The 18,401-nt window shown below is 43.4% G+C and overlaps 1 long non-coding RNA gene across 1 annotated transcript; it reads left to right on the forward strand.

The window, feature by feature from the left end:
- Positions 1-1,212: 1,212 nt before the first annotated feature.
- LOC140694033 (uncharacterized) lies at positions 1,213-13,949 on the forward strand. Its single transcript, XR_012069775.1, has 5 exons — positions 1,213-1,468; positions 10,731-10,878; positions 12,107-12,166; positions 12,888-13,082; positions 13,829-13,949. It is a non-coding gene; the product is annotated as an uncharacterized lncRNA (long non-coding RNA).
- Positions 13,950-18,401: the final 4,452 nt, after the last annotated feature.

Consider the following 18,401-nt stretch of genomic DNA (forward strand, 5'->3'; position numbering starts at 1 on the left):
TGAAAATTATTGGATTAAAATTACCTTTCAAAATCCCTTCAATTGCCTGTAAACTATACCACAGCAGGGGATGTCTCATTGGCCAGTCAACTGCCAGTCTCCCCTGATGCAAGGGACAAGCGTTGCGGCGAGATCCATGGTGGCCTGGCCAGTGCACCTTCCTACTTTGCTCTAAAGCTTTGGCTTCCTCACTTTGACACTTTAAAATCTCCCTTCCCTCTTCCCTCTGGCCTGGTGTGAATGAACAAGTTCCCTGCACCCACCTGTGCTGAGTCCATGCCATGCACAAAGCCCCATGCACACAGCCCACCATCTGCTGTCTAACCCTGGGATTAAGTGCATACTCTGAACTCCCCCACCCCAAAGGTCCGCGTGCCCAGTGCCTCCGCCCTAGGAGTCCAGATCACCATCAGGACCATCAACCACCGAAAGCCCAAGGCCAGTGGCTGGCAGTCTGGGATCAACCTGACCCATCGGGTCAGTTCAGGCACAGGCTGCGGGGATCAGGGTGCCAAGGCGGGAATTGGAACCACCTTCATCCCAGCCTGCCTCACCCTGTAGCCTCAGACATTAACTCTGAAGGTGCACACTAGGCTCGATCCCCCACTGGTGGCAGTAGTCATCATTACTGGAGCACGGATTTCCCCACCCCAACCACAGGGTGAAGGGTGAGTGAGTGAGCTCAGGGTAGGGGTGCACTCAGATTTAAGGGGATCCCATGGTGTGGGGGTACAGGTTGAGAGGTGTGGGGCCCGATCAGAGTGGAAATGACCTGGCTGAGATGTGAGGGGGATAATTTCAGGATGTTGGGTGTCCTGTGCTGAGGCATGAGGGGTAAGCTTGTGGGTGTAGGGGCCATAGGTTAGGACCTAGCAGGATGGAGTGTCAGGGCAGGGACCATGGTGTGAGGAGAAGGAGCCCTGTCTTCAAGGTCTGGTGGGAGACTGGGCCTGGCCAGTGGTGGGAGGGTAGTAACAGGGAGGGGAAGTTGATCAGGGGAAGTGGGGCTGGGTGGGTGAGGCCTGGCCTAGGGCAGTCGTGGTTCTAGTTCAATGCCAGGACCCAGTCGGTGGCTGGGTGAAGGCTCTGGGGATGGAGACCCGGCGGGACAAGCAGGAGGGGCCCCACCTGGCTCCTCCCGGCCCCAGCGGCCAGGGCCGGTAAAGCAGGAGACCCACCCGAGCAGTTTGCGCTGCGGGCGGGAGGAGGAGGGGCGCGCACGCGCAGACGGACAGACGCGCGGACGCCGGAACCCACCCAGAACGCGTGGAAGCTGGCGGCAGCCGGTTGCTCCTGGACCAGCTCCTGGAAGAGGAACACGGCCTGGGGCCTGGGCCGCCGCTTGCCCGCGGCTCGGCTGCCGCTGCCGGACAGTTAAGAGGGCGCTGGTGGGGGCGCGCTGCTCGGGGAGCCGGCGGGTGACGCCTGGGCTGTGCAGCTGAGGAGGCGCCCAGGGAGGGGTGCGGAGGTGAGGTCCCGGCCGCGCGTCCCGTTAGGACCCTGAGGCGGGACCCAGCCGCCGCTGTGGTTCGTGGTAACCCCGGTATTAGTAGTTCCTGAACACCGCGTTTTTGCCGCCGCTTATACACGGGTTTAGGAGAGCAGGTACAGCCCCGGGAGTTGGGAGGGCGCCGGACGGTTCCAGAGCATCTCCGACTGGCCCTCAGACGATGGCCTGCTCCTTGCAGGCGGGTGCGGTGCGGTCGCGGGGCCTCGGATGGAATGGGGACTGCCCCATGAGAGCCCCTGGATTTGCTCCCATCTTACCCGCGGCCTGACCTGAGGGGCGGCCTCTAAAGACCCAGGTTAGTGGGACTCAGGTTACAGGTCAGTCTGCTCCTGGGAGATGGGCTCGGTGCGATCAGTGTGCTGGGATGGCTGCAGCAGCAGCAGCGGGAAATTGTTGCAACCCCCGCGCTCTCACAGGGCAGCCCCAATCCCGCCATCGCAGCTGCCGTCTTTCCCTGACAGTACAGCACCCGCCTTCCAGGAGCAGGCTGACCTGTAACCTGAGTTCCACGAACCTGAGGCAGCAGAGGCCAAGCTCAGGCCATGCGCTGGGGAGTTTGAAGCAAATCCAAGGGCTCCCATGGGCAGACCCCATAACCCGCCACTGCCTTCAACCACACCGTGCCCTCCTCCCGAGAGCAGGCTGACCTGCGGACTGTGCCTGGAGCAGCAGAGGCCGAGCCCTGGACAGGCCATGGGGGAGATGGGGGCAAGTCTACCAGCTTGCCAGGTCGCTGCCCATCTCCCTGCCGCTGCCCCAGGTTCGTGGATCAGTTGTTTTCAAGTCAGTGGTTTCCTGAGAGGCAGGCGTGGTGCAGTCAGGTGGCGGGGGCTGCAGGGAGGGGTGCTGCCCCAAGGGGAGCAGGTGGACTTGCTCCCATCTCCCCTAGGGCCAGACCTGGGGACGGCCTCTGCTGCCCCAGGTTTGCAGGACGTATGTCATGTCAGCCTGTCCGTGGGAGGAAAGCTCATTGTACTCGGGGCAGCCTCAGTGGCTGACAAGGATTTTAGAAGTGGGCTCTAGCCCAGCATAACTAACTCTCCTTTCTTCTCTTGCTTCCTCAGTTGGTGGCTGTATTGGCTTTTTCATTATAGGTTATTGCTAGATAATGAACATAGGTTTCTGTGCTATATAGAAGAAACTTAACTTAAAATCTCTTTTTATATATAGTGGCTGACATTTGTAAATCTCGAACTCCCAAATTTATCCCTTCCTATCCCCTTTCCCTGGTAACCTTGATTGTTTACTAAGTCTGCAAGTCTGTTTCTGTTTTGTAGATGAGTTCACAGTGTCTTTTTCTCTCTTTTTTTACATTGCACATATGAGTGGTATCATTTGGTATTTTTCTGTTTCTGGCTGCTTTCACTTAGAATGACGATCTCTAGCTCCATCCATGTTGCTGCAAATGTTTTTATTTTGTCCTATTCATGGTAGAGTAGTATTCCAGTGTATTAATATGCCACAACTTCTTTATCCAGTCATCTGTTACTACATATGGCTTGCCTCCATGTCTCGGCTATTGTATACAGTGGTGCTGTGAATACTGGTGTGCAGGTATCTTTTCACATTGGAGTTCTTTCCAGTTATATACCCAGATGTGGGATTGCTGGGTCATAGGGTAAGTCTACTTTTAGTTTTTTCAGGGACTTCCATGCTTTCCATAATGACTACACCAAACTAGATTCCCACCAGCAGTGTAAGAGGGTACCCTTCACTCTACAGCCTCTCTAGCATTTATCATTCATGAACTTCTGAGCGACGGCCATTCTGACTGATGGGAGCTGATACTTCATTATAGTTTTGATTTGAATTTCTCAGTTTATTAGTGATATCGAGCATTCTTTCATGTGCTTATTGGCCATTTGTGTCTTCATTGGAGAAATGCTTGTTTAGGTCTTCTGCCTATTTTAAGATTGAGTTGTTTGTTTTTTTGTTATTAAGTTGTATGAGCTGTTTATATATTCTGAAAATTAAGCCTCTGTTAGTCGTATCATTTGCAAATATTTTCTCCCATTCGTAGGTTGTTGTTTCCTTTTGTTTTACTTATGGTTTTCTTTGCTGTGAAGAAATTTATGAGTTTAATTACGTCCCTTTTGTTTATTTTTTTCTCTTATTTCCATTGCCTGGGTAGATTACCCTAGGAGAATGTTGCTAAGATTTATGTCAGATAATGTTTTGCCTATGTTTTCTTTTAGGAGATTTATCATGTCTTGTCCATCTGCATCTTAAGCCTGTACTCAACATCTGTGCTTCAGTTTTGAATTTTGAGCTTCTTAGAGAAAACCTACTCTTAGCTCATACGTCAGATTCAACATGTCTAAAGCTGATTTCATAATCTTTTTTCTTGCAGCGTCTCCACTTATTCAGTGGGATAATCATTCTTCAGGTCTTGAATAAACCAAGGCTTGGAGTGGTCTTTGATTTATCTTTCTCTCACCACCCTCCACATTTTGTCAGCTTCTTGAACTGTATGTTTTTGGTTTCAAGTGTCTATTCTGATTGCTGATACTCTGATGAAGAGCTTTCATCCCTGATATATGAATTTTTCCTTCTGCTGAATTCTTGGATATTCTCTCCCCCCCTTTCAGTCAACCTAGAGTTTTGGCGCTCCAACATCTACAGTCAAGTCAAAGACTTAACACAACCAGATCTCAGCCAGGGAGTCTCGACCCTTCATCATTTTGGACTTACCTTATTTGTTCCAATCATTATGTAACTTAGCCTCCTAGGGTAACCTGTGCCTTATTAAAAACCAGCAGTCACCAGCCTTTTCCTATCCAGTCCTCAGTTAAAACAGCTTAGAATTGCCCTGAGAACTAGTTGGAGCCCCATCCCCTTCATAGAGTCTTCCCTATTTATTCCAAATACTTCTAGCTCCTCTTTGTATTCCTGTACTGTTTATGATCAGTAGTCTGTAATCTTGGATTTGAGTACTGACTTGGTACCATTCCTGGGTGGTTTCCAATGTGTCTCCTCACTTAGCTGGTAACTGGAGAAGACTCACTTGTTCAGCCTCCTTTATACCCCTCACCCTGCTTAGCATCGGGCAATAACAGGCATCCAGGCAGTGCTTACCTTCTTTATTTATTCGCAGTGCTGGTGGTGTGGATTATAGCTAATAACTATTAATTCAGTGTTGCAATTAAAAAAGAAAGCCAAGAAAATCCATAAAACTTTATCTCCATGTTCAGTTTAGTGCTTTACCTCAATAGTTTTCTTAAGACTGTGTTTACATTCACATAGTGTTCAGTGCTTGTACAGTTCCCTGAAGCAAGCAGGTGAGATGTCATTATGTTTGACTTTCATGTTACATTTCATATTGGATATATTTGTGCAATGACAAAACCTTCTTTTATAAGTAAACAGCCGGAAGCCCAGAGAGACTAAAAGCCTAACCCAGGGTCACCTGTTTAGTGTTTGGCACAGGCCAGGACCGCAGTTCACATCTTCCAGCTGATCCTCTTCCAGTGCCTTTTCATTCCACTGCTGGGAAATGTAGCCCCATCAGCCAAACGGCCAAGTCACATTGCTGCCCCTTTACCTGCCAGTGATGGCAGTGCTACAAATAGTGGCAAAGGAAAGGTCAGAAATAGGAGTGATAAAAGACATGGAAGTGCTGGAAATGGATCCTCAACCTCCTCCTCCCTACTTGAGCGCCACACAAGTGTCCCACTCTGACAGTGCTGTTCATTGTTTATAACATAGCCTTAAAATCAGACTGATCTTTTATAGGACATGCTTTTATCCTGGTCCCTTTCCTACTAGTAGTCACCGTCATGGGCAGAAAGTGCCTGGCTGTGCTCTGTTTGTCACGTAGGTGGGAGGGAAAGTGGGAGAGGGAGTTGGTTGAACTGAAGCCGAGCTTTTTACAGCTCTGTTGTTCTAGGACCAGAGCAGTTCCACTCTTGCTTTCATCACCTCTCCACCTCCGAGTCCCAGCCACCCATTCCTGCCTGCTTCCCCACATGCCACATCCTGGGGGAGGACAGAGTGTTGGGCAATGCCCCCTCCGCCCTCTGCTCTGGGAGGTGCAGGAGTCTGCATTAACTTTTGAGCTGTTTTGGTAATTGGGCTTTTCCAGCTTTTCTAGACATCTCCTTTCCAGCTCTGAGAAATTGGAGATGTAACTTAACCATACATGGACTATACTAATGTATTCAGTGACATTAGTGTCATGTTGTCTATAATTGTGTTCTGTGACTGGATAGGAGGTTTTTTATCTCACAGGATGCTTCACATCTAATTCTAAAGTCCTAGAGGCTTGCAGGTGTAATCCAAGTTCTTACATGTCTGTAAGGTAGACATGAACATTATTTGATAATATGACCATATGTTCATAGATTACGGTTAGTCCACCGGCTCTGTATCTAATGAAAGTTTAAATACCAAACGCTTGAAGAAAATTTGCGGGCCATGTCTTTTTGCCTGTAAGTAGTTGCAAAAACTGAAATCACAACTCTACCACAAGCCACAGTGTTTCCCAGTAGAGAAAGCCCTCTAATTTTACAACCTCTAAGTAATGCAGTGGTTCTTTGAGTGAGATGAGGGATGCCAGAGTATTTTTTGGGACACTAGTGTGGCATGACAAGTATTCTGGGACTGGTTACAGTTGAATCTCTACTTCCTATATCCTGGACTGATTACAGAGGCAATGTTAGTGCGGTAACTATCTTGTGAATGCAAGTGTAGCTAGGAAGACAACAGAGAAAATAGAAGGGATATAAAGAAATGGAGGGACTTCATAGCAGTACAAATGGTGACTTTGACACCACCAGCTGCTGATGTGAACTTGGCAAGAATTTGTGAGAAGTGGTGGGTGTCATTGCAAGCAGGAGAGTCCTGCAGCTTTTGGGGTGAACAGGCAAAGGGGAGAGCAGATATGGTGGCTATCCAGGGGCTATTTTTGTCCTGAATGTGAAAATGTCCAGTCCCCTGTTCAATTTTGCAGCCACAACTTCACATGACTCAGGGCATTATTTCCACCAGAATACCATAAAAATATAAACAACCTCTGTTTCCCAAAGTGTTTGTTCTCGATCTGAGATGACTGTCCTGTGCTGGTAGGTAAGTGGGCGATGGGGCCTATTACATCACCCCCTTTCACTAGAAGTCTACCTCGCTGCTTTTCAACCTACTCCTAGAGGTGCTGTCATTCTGTTACACCTAGGCCTGTAAGACCGTCTTGCCTGAATCCTCACGTGAAGAGGGATGGTTATGTGCAGTTTTAAAAAATTGCTTGGGTCATGTGGTCCTTTGTTCCTTCCATTGGAAATCACTATTCCAGAGCAAACAGTATGCATCTATACAAACTATATTGTTTGTAAGATGTCTTTAGAGGTTTTGCAGTAGGTTTAAATATTTGCTTGGTGATGGCATCTTGATTGATTGAAGGAGGCAACCCTCACTAGGGGCATTGTGTGCTTTCTGTCTGAGAGTTCCTTTCCTGGCAGCAGAGTGTTCGTAGGCAGAGTTAGAAAGTTACCTGATCTGAGAAGCCGAGTTTGCCCACAGCTGGGAATTGGCAGAAGAGTCTGTTATGGAAGGAAAGCTTTAGGATTATCTGGTAGCAGAGTTCTGGGATCCAAACCCTGGGAAACCTCAGCTTTTGTAGAGTATGTTCTGTAACAATAGGCTATAGGATAATTTTTACACTTGTTATAGGATGTAGAGTTGGGGAAAGGCTTAAAAGTGCAAGAACCTTAAAAGAGAATCTCCGAATATTTTAAAGAAGACAGTTCTCAGAATGAGAGCTTTTCTGGAAAAGACTAGCTCTTCACTTCACAGGGGAAGCAGGGAGCAGGTGTAACTGCACTTACGGTAACTTAAAAGGTAAACCTTACCCTCCCACTTAGCTGTTTCCTGGTGTAGGTTCATCTCCCACATCTGTAGTTTTAGACCTGATGTGTCATTTTCTGGTACTCCATTCTGCTTCTTAGTGAGAGACTGACCCAAAGTCACATAGCAATTGAAAAATTGCGCAAAGGTCTTTATTGTTAAAAATGTGGACCTGTGGCAGGGTGCTGTATTTGCAAGTGACTTTCAGTACAGAGACCACTGAAAAGAATGCAGTGTTATTTCTTATTTTATTCCTTTAAGCCTTTGAATAGAAGGTTTTCTTTGCAGAGTGTCTGGAGTACATCAGAACAAGCAGGAACTAAAATAGCTTTAAGAAAGCTCCAGTATAGACGTTGCTTATAGTGTGGTATCTGTCTTATGTTAATTCTTTAAAGCAGGAAGTTGTAACTCTCAATTTCTTAAGCAAATATAAACATTCTTGACTCTTATTGACGTTCTTTGTTGGGTGAAGCTGCTTTTGCTTCCATTCTGAGCATTGAAAGGCCTTCTATGATACTTCTACCACTCCTCAGTATTTTATTTTCCCTCTGTTGTGAACTTGTTTTTAAACTTGAAGCATATATAAATATCACTAACTTGCTACATATGTAGATATTCTGTGTTACATACTCAGAAAGTTTGTGTACATCACACGTATCTACATAATTCCCCCCTTTCCAACTGTGTTCCTGATGAAAGGATGGTGGGAAATGGCATTATGGGGATATGTCTTACAGTACACAGTGTTTCCCCTGTTCCCTCTACCATATCTGGATGTTCTTTCATCTTTCAGCTTCTAGACTTACTAGCTCTTTTTCTTAAGCCAGGTGTATCTCATCCCCCTGTGCACACACACATGTGTACACACACACACACACACATTCTACTGTAGGGAGTAGTGTGCACCATCCAATTCTCCCACTCCAGCTCTGGACCCACCCACTGGAGGCAGTGTCTTGCACGAATTAATTTGTAAGTTGCTTTTTAAAACTCGAGTGGTCAGGAAATAGGACTGATATCCACACCTAGTAGGCAGGCCCTCAAGGACAACTTCTATGGTTAATGCCAGGTTATCTTAATGTTTGAGTACCTGGGTTTCATGTCTTCCTGTGCCACCTGTGTGACCCATGATTCCCACATTTCTGTCTCCTGCTAGAATTTTTCTCTCCAACTCTGGACTCTTACAATCTTCTGCTGATTTGACATCTTCACTTGAAACTCTGATATCTTAAAAGCAACATGTGTAAAAACTGAGCTCTTTGTTCTCCTACACCCCAAACTGGTTCTTCCTGCAACCTCCCCCATTCAGTTAGTGGAAACTTAATCCATCCAGCTGCTTGGGTCAAAAAACTTGGAGTTATTCTGACTTTCACTGACATACCACATGAATTCTGTCAATAGATCTGGTTTAACACTGCCTTTAAAACATATCCAGAACCCAGCCACTTCTCACCATGGTTCCTGCCTCCACTGCTGCTTCCCTACCCTGAGCCACTGTCCTCTCCTCCTGCACAGCCCTTCTCAGAGGCTTCCCTCCTTTCATCTCTGACCCGTTTCGACTATTCTCACCTGGCAGTCAAGTGAGCCTCGAAAACCTAAGTTAGATTGTGTCGTCCTTCTGCAGTGCCTCCCCATTTCACTCTGGGTAAAAGCCACAGTCCTTACAACGTCCTCCAAGGCCATACAGGATCTGCACTGACCCTTCTCCGCAGCTCCAGCCGTGCCCCCATTCTGGAACATGCGAAGTGCACGCTGGCCTCGGTGATGGTTATTCCGTCCACCTGGGACTTCTCACCTCCAAGTCTTAGTTCTAACCTCAGTCCTCAGTGTGGCCTGCTCTGGTATTTAATACAACATCACCCTCATCCCATACCCTAAACTCTCTTTACCTTGCCCTTTTTTGATTTTTCCATGGTTCCTCTTTCCTAACATGCCACCTCCTCTGCTGCTCTGTTGTGTGAATTGTCATCTCCACCCCCATCCCAGCTAGACTCCAACAAAGCTCCGTGAGGACAGGATTTTGTATTGTTTATTTATCTATTCCAACTGCCTAGACTAGTCCTGGGTACATAGTAGGCAATCAAAAATTATTTGCTGAATAAATTAAAAGACTATTTTAAAAATGAATCATCCTTTCAGGAATGGGTGAGGATAGGAAGCTGCATCAAGGACAATGGTGCAGTAAATAATGATATTTGCCTGTTGTTCTTTGTGTGATTTATATATGTGTTTTAGTCTTAATTTTGTATCCCAGGTTCTTAATTTAATATCTGTATTATGGTGTAATTTACAGGCCATAAAATTCACACATTATAATTGTACAAGTCAGCCATTTTAGCTATTTCTAGATTTGTGCAACTTTTTCCTCACAAAGTCCCCTTGTGTCCGTCCATATGCAGTTTGCCCCCCCTCAGTGGCACCCTGATTTTATTTCTTTTTTTTTTTTTGGCAATCACATCTCAAACGGATAATTTACACAGCAGTATTAATATAGCTTTGCACTTTTAGAAATGACACACTTAAATATGAAATTAGTGGTCATTGCTGAATGTAGGTAGCAGTATCAGACATTGGTGAGAAGAATGGACCTGAGTGTCAGACTGGCTGCAGTCTTACCCAGCTCCACCATTTACCAAGTTACCCAAATTATTTTCTGCCTCAAGCTCTTTATCTGTTATATGGGGGTAATAATAGCAGCTTACAGAGTTGTTGTGAGGATTAAGCAAACAGGGAAACAAAATTTAGTATAGTGGCCTGCTTATGTTATTACCTAAGAAATAGCCTTGCAGGTAGAGGGCAAAATTCAAATCAGTTTCTAAAGTATATGTAAAATATAATCCAGTTCCTGCCTGGTTTGTAAACACTTATGCCTACTGAAGAATTTAAAAGCAGGCTAATTTCCAACAGAAAAGATCATTTCTCAGCATTTCTTTCAAAGAGAGCTGCAAAGTCACTTTTACTAACTAAATGTTCCATGCCCAACTCTGACAGAAATTTGACAACAGGGACGTAATTATCTACATTTTTGTTAAAATGATGCTGACCATCAGGAAGTGTTCTCAATTATATTTTAGCCTTTATGTTGAGAAATACTGTGAGACTTCTTCTAAATTAATGGGTGGGGGCATTCATTGTAGCCCTTGTAGCCTGATAAGCCTGCACTAAATTATCTTTTTTAAACTTTTAATTAAAGTAATAAATTAATTTTTTGCTGGGGGGTGGTAATTAGGTTTTTATTTATTTATTTTATTTTTAGAAGAATTACTGGAGATTGAACCCAGGCCCTTGTGCATGCTAAGAACATGATCTTTCACTTGAGCTATACCCTCCCCCCTAAATTATCTTTAATAAGGTCTTTTTCTCTGTTTTGTTACTTTATGTACAGAAGCACAAAGCAGGGTCATCAGAAGCCTCTCAATCACAAAGATGATAGTAGTGAAAAACATTGCGCAGTGACAGTGAATCCTTGGCATATGAAGAAAGATTGTAAAGTCCTGAATGAATTAAGAAGGTATTGTTACCTTAACATACATGTAAGCATGGCTCTCTTACCTTTATTTTTCACTTTATAATGAAAATAATCCCCACCTGTCAAGGTTGCTTTGTTTGATAGAGGGAATATCTAAACCCTTTTCTGCAAGTTTTTTAAATAAGTAAGAGCAGTTAATTTATCAGAAGTGTGAATGGTGTAATCTGGTCTGTGTAGTATGGTAGCCACCAGCCACATGTGGCTATTGTGAATTGAGATGTTCTATAAGTGGAAAATACATAATAGATTTTCAAGACTTTGTACAACAAAAATAATGTAAAATATTATTAATAAGTTTTAAAAGTGTCAATCACACTTTTGAAATGATAGTATATTGGATATTTTGGGATAAATGTAATTATTACTGGAATTAATTTCACTTGTTCCTTTTTATTTTCTAAATGGGATTACTGGAAAATTGTGACTTGCACTATGTTTCTGTTGACAGTGCTGGCTTCTAACTTATTGCAAATAATATGAAAAGAAAACTTTGATTAAAAATTTTGTAATTGAGTAGTTGATTTGCATCATATTAGTTTCAGGTGTACAAAACAGAGGCTCAACATTTTTATAGATTATATTCCACTTAAAGTCACCATAAAATAATGGCTATATTTCCCTGTGCTGTATGATACAGCCCTGTAACCTATCCATTTTATACTTAGTACTCTTTACCTCTCAATCCCCTAACCCCTTCCTGCCTCCCCTCTTCTCCTTCTCCCCATTGGTAACCACCAGTCTGTTCTGTGTACCTGTGAGTCTATTTCTGTTTTATTATAGTCATTAATTTGTTTTATTTTTTAGATATACATATAAGTTAATACATAGAATATTTGTTTTTCTTTCTCTGACTTATTTCACTTAGCATAATACCCTGTAGGTCCATCCATGTTATTGCAAATTTCATTATTTTATTTTTTAGTGGCTGAACAGTATTCCATTTGTGTGTGTGTTCATGTGTATATATGCGTGTGTATATATATGCATACATGTATATATACATATATATATATATATAATATACCACAACTTCTTTATCCAGTCATCTGTCAGTGAACATTTGGGTTGTTTCAGTGTCTTGGCTATTTTAAATTGTGCTGCTGTGAACATTGGGGTGCATGTGTCTTTTTGAATTAAATTTTTCTCCAAACATATATCCATGAATGGGATTGCTGGATCACACGGAAGTCTATTTTCATTTTTTTATGGAACCTCTTTTCTGTCCTCCATAGAGGCTGCACCAATTTACATTCCCACCAACCGAGTAGGAGGGTTCCTTTTTCTCTTAAAAGGTAAAAAATTCTCTACATTTACCTACTTTCCTTTCAGTTTAGGACACAGTTTGGCAAAAGCAAGATATAATTTAATAGGAGTAAATACAGTATTTATTTTGAATGTCCATGCATTATGGATAGATATGTTATTGATGAGTTGGTTCCCTATTTTTGTAGGTGCAGATGTTTTTATAGCTTCACAGACATTTCAGTCTTGCAGAGAGAAAAATTTCTTTGTATTTTGCTGAACTTGTCCGGGTGTCTTTATCGGATTTGGTCCAGGCCTGCAGAGGTGAATACACATCCAAACCTGAACCATTTGAATGTCTGCAAGATATTAAGAGTCTAGAATATCAGATCTGGACTGTAACTCTGGTAAATGACATCAGTGACTGGACTCAAGAAAACTCCATTTGAGGGCAAAACCTTTCATAAGCCAAAAAGGCTTTGAAACTGTGGCAAAGCCAGAGACTTTTGTGCGCCACTTATGGCCACAAACCCATGAGGACAACCACAGGCCTTCTGGAGTGCCAAGGAAATTCCATGTGAGGAGTCCAGCACTCACAGGAATCCAACAAGTCCCTGTCTGCCAGAGCACCTTCATTGCTACTGTGCTGTTTTGAGTAAATGTCTTTTCATCAGGTTCAAATTGGTTTGTTGTTATTTTTTTGCATAAAAAAACAAATTCTTGTTCCCTGGTGTAAGTAAAAGCCTAACACTTTCTGATTTCTTTTGACAGAGAAAATATGAGCCTGTGGATCTAACCTCATCTGTGATGGTCTGCAGCTGGGAGCAACCAGATCAGTGTCAGTCCCCTTGCAGCCATTGGCTGGGAGCCTGCATGTTCCTTGGAATGGTATTTGAAACATGTCACACTAGCCGTGCCTTTGCTGTGGGCTGGGAGGCGAGTCAGTCAGAATCTGCATTATGGAATGTAAGTTTCAGATCCACAGCTAGGAGATCTTTTTTAATAGCCAGAGAATATAGTCATAAATATATCTATTAATGTATTTATGCAAGAACCTTTTTAAAGATTTTTTTATTATAAAAAGTTACCCCCAAAATTGAAAGTGAAAGAACAGTGGAATTAAAAACCATCTGTACCTTAATTATATATAAAGGATCATAAAATCCTTCTAAACTTTTTTTTGTTCAAATGAAGATATTTTTCCCTTCCAAAAAGGAAAATTATTATTTCACATTTTTTTGTTTTCTCCTTTTATTATATATTCCATATCAATAAATATAAATCTTTTAAATCCCTTTTAATGGCTGTTTAACAATATATTGAACAGATATGTAAATAGTTCTAGGTTTCAGAAATTTAAAAAATTGTCATTACAATACCACTGCAAAGAATATTTTGGTGTTTCTATTTTTAGTTACTAATTTGGACTAAAAATTAACAAGTTTGCTTTTCCTTATCTACAACATTGGTTATTTTATGAAGGAACTGTAAGGAATTTAAAAAACTTTTCAGTAATTTCAACAAAGAAATTATCTTTAAGGCAAAAATGTATGATGTATTGCAAATCTATTTTTATTATATCTTCACTTTTACCAGTGTGACATATGTGTGTGTTTGCACAAGTGCTTTAACTACCAGCAACGTAGGAAAAATCTGTATACTAAAAATGTGAAAATATTTTCCTGGTTTGTGTTTTCATTCTCCCAATATAGGTTTTGGATGACAAGCTTGTATTTGCAAAAGTACACCCCCTGTGGAAGGTGTTCTGTACATACGCTGAGATACTGCACATAATATTGCCTCTGAAGCCCAATGATTTGAAAACCCGGTCCTCAGCCTTTGATAACTTCCGCTGTTTGATGAAAGTCCTCCAAGTGGATGAAAGTATCAACAACTGGAACAAGAGTTTTTCATTGCCCTATTTGAGAAGAGCTCCATGAAAGACTTTTATATTCAGGATAGAGATACATTCTTCAATCCAACCACCAGAAACCGCATTGTAAGTCTAAACCGAGTTTAGCTGCGGTCTTGGGGGTGATTTAGAACCTGCTGTTGAATTATCAGTGATTTGGTTTGGTTGGTTTGATTTGGTTTTTAAAAGCTGCCCATAAAAAGGAAAAAAGAGAAAGAAAAGAAATATGCCTACAGATTCCTGTTAGGATAGTAAACAGTGGCTGGTTAGTTACCTTGTATAAGCCACAAGCTCTCTTAGAACATTTTTAGGTTTACTTCATCCTTTCTCAGATCAAGTATCAAGTAAGGGACAGTGTTAAAAATTCAGGATTAACAGGTTTGTGAGCTCCAGGATTTGCAAGGCAGCTTTCCCTCCCCATGGTGTAAGTCAAATGGCAGAATTGAAATAAAGCACCTCATGTATCCTCCGGTGTTAACAGGAAAAGGCTAATCTTCTTGACCTTGTTTCTTCCTGGGTAAAATGAAGATAATATATCAGGAGGCGACAAGCTCATTTAAGGCAGGAAACATGTTGTCTTGTTCACTGCTGAATCTCAGGCACCGGGAAGGCTGAGTTTAACGAGTGAATGAATGAACTGTACTTCCCCCACAGTTACCATGTGGGACAGTGAGGATTAGCAGCTAAGAGCATAGACTCTAGAGGGGAGGGCACAGCTCAAGTGATGGGGCACATGCTTAGCAAGCATAAGGTCCTGGGTTCAGCCCCCATCACGTCCTCTAAAATAGACATATAACCCTAATTACCTCCCCACCCCCCACCAGAATTACCTTATTATCTCCCCACCACCAAAAAAAAAAAAAAAAGAGAAGTGGCCAAGAGCGTAGACTCAAGCTGGAACACCTGTGTTGGTTTCTCGCTGTCGACCTTGTAAATGTCATTTACCCTCTGTGTCTATCAAGTTCCTCACCAATAAAATGGGGATAATTGTAGTACCCACCTCGTAGAGATGCTATGGGGATTAATGAATCTGTGTCAGTGATACAACTGCCCTGGCTTATATTAAGTACTATGCATCTGTCAGCTCTTTTCATAATTACTGACAGATGTTATTATCGACAAAAGACATATTAGTTCTTTGAAAGGGAAATGCATGTTAGACCATTTCATTTATCACTTTCTGTAATTCAGGCTTTTCCCTCTGAAATACCATTTTATGTCTGTACACTAGAAAGCCACAGGGCTTTCCAAATTTCATCTGTCTGGGTTCTTGTCATGATGGCAATACTGCAGATTGCTGACATTTTTTAGGGACTCTGTCTGAGATGACAGCAACCCCTCAAATTTAGGAGCTCTTCTCTAACTGATAACATCTCGCTAGAAATGAAGTTTTTATAATGTAACAGCTTCAGACGCTTAATGATGCCATAAATGCAAGGATGTTATATCTAAGCTCTTTAAATAAATCCTGCCATTGAAATAAAGGAAATACTATATTATAGCCCTCTATGACTTTGTTATCTTTGCTATCCATTTATCTGACTCTCTAAGACCAAAGAAAGCAAATACTAAGATTGATCATTACTACTATGTGGTACACGTATTTGTGGATGAAGACAATATTGAAATGCACTGTTTAAGATATTAAAATGGACACTAAACAGCTTCTTGATGCATATGCATGAACAGAACAGGGAGCTGGGTGCAGGGAGCAGACACTGAGCTTCCTGGATTAGAGACCCAGCTTAGCAGTCCAGCCCAGCAGTCCACATGTTTCATATTTATGTCCCAGCAAAATTAGCAGTGAGAGTCTTAAATGAACTTTGGGGACACTTGCAAACAGCTGTCATGATTACTATTGTGGGACACCAGGAATCTACAGTGTTTAGTTGGTATCTGTGCATAACCAGTTCTTTTCCACTAAAGCTTCTTGTAATTGCTGGTCCCACATCCAGGCTGAGGAATCATCTCATGTGGTGTTTGGGAGGGAGGTAAGTGGAGTCAGGACCCTTGTTAAGGCTGGGTGGGTAATAATCTGGTGCTAGTACAAGAGAAAGGAAAGTAGGTCAGGTGGGAAGGAGAATGACTGGATTTAAACTTTGTTTCTTGAGTAAGCTAAATATATAACATCATGTCAAGTTACTTTGTTGTTTATATTCCATGTGCTGTCACCGAATAACTACTGAATTGTGGGGACAAAAATGCCTGGGTTTTAGAATTGACCCTGCCCCTAACCTGTCAGGGTCCAAGTTCCTCCGGGTGTCCAAAGAGGGGGCTGGACCATCAGGTGTCCCTCCACTGCAGCAGTTTGGGCACTTGGGTGGACTAGATTTTTGCTGTGGAACACTGGCCCGGTTGTAGAACATTAAGCATCTGCAAGGCTCTCACCAGGTACCCACGGTGGTCCCAGGACTGTGACATCCAAGCGTTCCTTTCCACCCACGTTTGCAAATGACCCTCAAGGGGTTAATATTAATCCTGGGTGAGAATTATGAAAAATTATATGGTACCTCCATCCCTCCTGGCAAGTGAGGGCCCCTTATTTACAAATGACCATGAAGTGTTAGCACCAAATTTTATCAACAGAACATGTGAACATTTTGTGACAGTGACGCTCACCTGTTTGCTTCTGATTCCCAGTGCCACTTCAGCCTCCGTCAGAGGACCTCAGCTGCCCCAGTGATCAGGGCCTTCTGTACAGGGAATGGGCTCCTCCTCGAAGCACAGACAAGCAGCAGCCCTTAGGTCTCATCAGGTGAGCTGTTGTGGAGAGCACCCCAGTGGGAAGGGCTCAGGGTTGTCCTCATGGCATCTGAGTGTGACAGTCCTCCAAGAGTGTTACCAACCAGGAAGCTCACAGGAGCTCTGAGCTTCGTTGCCCCAAGTTTTTACTGCAGGCTTTATTACAAAGCCATGATTTATTGGGTCACTACCGACATGGCTAACCCAAACCCTAACTGTAAGTCAAACCTTTCCTTAGCCCTAAATTTTGAGCCCCTTCCTCTCCTGGTGGCCACTCACTTGTCACAAAGCTCAAAGCCCCACTCCTCTAATCACATGGTTGGTGTCTCTGGCTGGCCAGTCCCCATCCTGAGTCATCTCATGAACACAAGCCATCCAAGGTTCCACCATGAATAGCAAAGACAGTCTTATCTTGGGAAATTTCGAGGCTTTAGCGGTTGCTGCCTAGGAACTGGGAACAAAGACCTACCAAATTCTTCATTACATAGGAGTAAATGTTATATTTCATTTAAATTATAAAATAAGAGAGAAATTCTCACTACTTTTCTGTATCTGCTGTTCGACACCGTTTCACTACACCACGTGATTGTAATGTCGCACTCAGCATGTGTCTTCTCAGAGCACCAGCGCCGGCTGCTCCCCGGGGGCTTATGCTGTTTGGGCAAGTCTGCTGGGGGGATGGAGGCCAAGGACAACCGAGAAAACAAAAATAATCGTGCAAATAAGGAAACAATGTCAGATTGAAATGAAGAAATAACACAGTGTTGAGATGGGAGACTTGGGGGGAAGTGAGTTAAGAAAGCTATCTTTGAGTAGGTTACATGTGAGCTGAGATGGCGATAAGGAGGCTGGAATTTGAAGATCTGGGAAAAGTCACCCATGGAATAGAGGCAGCTTGTCCATTGGCCCCGAGGCACAAATGTGCTCAGCAGGTTTGTGGAGACACTGGAGCCAGCGCTGGTGAGAGTGATGAGACGCGAGGTTTAGAAGGGCATCAGGAGCACGGAAAGGAGTGTAGACTCTAAGCGCAGTGAGAAGCAGTCATGATAGCTTAAGCACTTAAGTAATTTTCTCTCACTCACATTTTGCAAAGATAATGTGGAGAATGTATGGCAGGGACCCAGGAAGCAGGGAGGCCAGGTAGGAGGCTCTTGGATTGGGCCAGTTGAGAGATGGTGGGAGCCAATGAGGAATGCATTTGGGGAGTGGGGCTGACGGGATGCAGTTATGGGCTGGCTGTGGATGGTTAGGAGAAGAGGAGGGTCAAGGTAGCCCCAGGTCGGTCTGGAGCCAGGTGTCTGTTCTTTCTTATCTCAGTGCCCCATGCAGGTGCCCACCTACTTGGGCAAACCTCTTAACCTTCAAAGTGAGGGTTTTAAAACACTGAAGTCTATTTGTTGTTTCACATTTTATGGAAAGATTCAAACATGTACAGAAATAGAGAGAACAGTACAGCCAGCCTGCCTGGGTGTTATCAGTCACCCAGCTCCAGAATTATAAACTCAGAGTCACTGTTGTTGCATCTTTCATCTCCATCTCCTCCCCTCCCCCACTATGGGGTCATTTTGAAGACAATCCTACATAGCTTAACCTTTCATTAGTGAAATGACAAGGTCTCTTTCAAATAAAAT

The sequence above is a fragment of the Vicugna pacos genome, unplaced genomic scaffold (genome assembly GCF_048564905.1).
Source record: "Vicugna pacos unplaced genomic scaffold, VicPac4 scaffold_20, whole genome shotgun sequence".
NCBI lineage: Eukaryota > Metazoa > Chordata > Mammalia > Artiodactyla > Camelidae > Vicugna > Vicugna pacos.